This window comes from Gossypium raimondii, chromosome 7 (genome assembly GCF_025698545.1).
Source record: "Gossypium raimondii isolate GPD5lz chromosome 7, ASM2569854v1, whole genome shotgun sequence".
Classification (NCBI taxonomy): domain Eukaryota; kingdom Viridiplantae; phylum Streptophyta; class Magnoliopsida; order Malvales; family Malvaceae; genus Gossypium; species Gossypium raimondii.
The window spans coordinates 16,847,727-16,850,350 of record NC_068571.1 but is presented as its reverse complement, the minus strand read 5'-3'; the positions used below and the strand labels follow the sequence as shown (position 1 = coordinate 16,850,350).

The 2,624-nt window shown below is 34.8% G+C and overlaps 1 non-coding gene across 1 annotated transcript; it reads right to left on the bottom strand.

Annotated features, from left to right (window-relative positions):
* Positions 1-1,719: 1,719 nt before the first annotated feature.
* LOC128042705 (small nucleolar RNA R71) lies at positions 1,720-1,825 on the bottom strand. The gene has a single exon (XR_008198218.1). It is a non-coding gene; the product is annotated as a small nucleolar RNA R71 (small nucleolar RNA).
* Between the last annotated feature and the right edge of the window lie 799 nt (positions 1,826-2,624).

Sequence of the window (2,624 nt, the reverse complement as noted above, 5' to 3'; positions counted from 1 at the left end):
CAACAAGAACAAGCGGAGAAAGAGGAGCGGAGCAAACTAGTCAATCGTCGAAGAAACATCGAATTTGATTCTTGTTCCTTATCCTTTTAATTTTATTATTGTTGCTATGAAAATGTCTATGAATAATTGTGATGTTGATATTTTTAATTTAATTAATATGGCTTAAATTTAATTCGTGTTAGGTTGATTGCATTTTGTCCACTTAATTTATTAAAATTGTGTTTGTGTTGTTATAGGCATTGGTAAGATGTTTGATTAAGTAAAACCATGACTAAGTTATTCTTGCATTACAATTGTAAGGTAACTAATGAATTAATTATTTAAACGGGTTAAAATTGTAATTAACTGACACGATACTTAATTAGTGCATGTTTAATCATCTAAGGTAGTTAGGGGTTAAATTAGCAATGGTACCTAACGATACATTAGCCTTGCATAACTTGCAAGATTATTGTGATTAAATTGTTTCAAGGTAGAAATACTTTGTAACCTCACGTAATCTTTTATTTTCTTATGAGATTGAATTAATTGTTTGAATTGGCATAGAGATATGTACAAGAGATTATTTTTAATTTCATAAGTATGTAAGTGCATTAACGCATTTGCTTATTAAAATGTATTTAATTGGTTGAATTGACATAGAGATATAGTCAAGAGATAAATGGATTTTCGTAGGTGAGTATGTTCATAAGTTAGCAAATTACCAAGTTGTCGTGAATTTATTCGTAACAACATGAACATGAGTTTAGTAATTCTAAGTTAAGAAATGTAATTAATCTAGCACAATTATGTCATCTTAATTAAAATCATCTTTTGAAATCGTGCATTGGAACTTTTATTTTCTCTTTATTTATTTTACTTAGTTAAAAATATTAGTTTTTAATCACCTCCTCAAGTCAAAATATTTTTCTTCACCAAAGTATTTTTAATTGCATCCATAAATAATTCTTTTCACAGTCCCTGTGGGTAAGATAACTCGACATTTACTTGTCACTTTATTACTTTTTGCGATTGTGTACACTTAGACTCTTCTGTCGTTCCAAGTTTTTGGTGCCATTGCCAGAGACTGTTTTAAAAGTATTTATTTGTGAATTTATGAATTTTGCATTTTGGTTTATTTATTTTTCAGTTCAATTTTAGCTTAATTAATTTTTCTGTGTTGTTTCAGGTGTTTATAAGTACTGAGCAAATTATAGATTTACTCTCTATAAACACTAGAATTGAGAGAAACTTTTGACAATGAAGGAGACAAGCAAGTCAGAGAATGACCTAAGAGATGAACTTTGAAAATCTGAACCAAGGAAACGGAGCAAACCCTGTTCAAAATCCTATCCTTATTACTGATGATAATGATAGAGCTCTAAGACAGTATGCCATGCCAGTGTTTCATGATCTTAATTCGGGTATTAGGAGACACAAAATCAAGGCACAACAATTCGAGCTGAAGCCAGTCATGTTCCAACTACTTCAGACAGTGAGACAATTGAGTGGAATGCCTACTGAAGATCCTCACCTTAACTTAAGACTGTTTATAGAGGTGAACGATTCTTTCAAGTTAGCCAAAGTACCCTAAGATGCACTATGATTAAAGCTATTCCCATATTCTCTAAAGGACAAAGATCGAGCCTGGTTGAACTCATTGCCACCAAATTCCATTTCCCCATGGCAAGAGTTAGCAGAAAGATTACTCAAAGTAATTCTCGCCTAGCAAGAATGCTAAGTTGTGGAACGAGATCACTGCTTTCCAACAAATGGATGATGAGTCCTTGTATGAAGCATGAGCAAGGTACAAATAATTATTACGAAAGTGCCTTCATCACGGAATCCCTCATAGCATCCAACTTGGATGTTCTATAATGGTCTCAATGCTCACACAAGGATGGTAGTGGACGCTTCTACTAATGGTGCTCTCCTTTCTAAGTCTTATAACGAGGCTTATGAAATCATTGAGAGAATTCCCAGCAGTAATTATCAATGACCAACCAATCGAGCAGCGTTAGGAAGACTGCTTGCTAGAATACATGAAGTGGATGCTCTCACTTCACTAGCATCTTAGGTACCTTCGATTTCCTCAATGCTTAAAAATTTTACCATTAATGGGTTTAATAGTTTTGCAACTCAGCCACCCAATCAATTTGAGAATATAGCCTGTGTTTATTATGGGGAAGGACATTTGTTCAAAGAATGTCCATCAAACCTAGAATTCGTGTATTACATGGGTAATCAGAACCAAAACTGAGGAAGGAAAAGACTGTAACCCAATTTTTATAACCCATCTTGGCGAAACCACCTTAACCTTTCTTGGAGTAGCCAAGGGGCTGGACCCAGTAACACTATGCCAAACCTAGACCGACCTAGCCACCTACAATTTTAGAAGCAACCCCAATTTGAAGCTTCCAATGGCTTAGAAAACTTGTTGAAAGCATACATAACCAAAAATGATGCCTTAACCCAAATCCAAGAAGCCACTGAACTCAAAAACTGTCCACAAGGTGCTTTGCCTAGTGATACAGAGAATCCAAGAAATTCGGGAAAAGAGCATTGTAAAGCACTGAATTGAGGAGCGGAAAGACATTAGAGCCCAACACCGTCGAAGTTGAAGAGGGGCCAGCTGATGCTCAAGA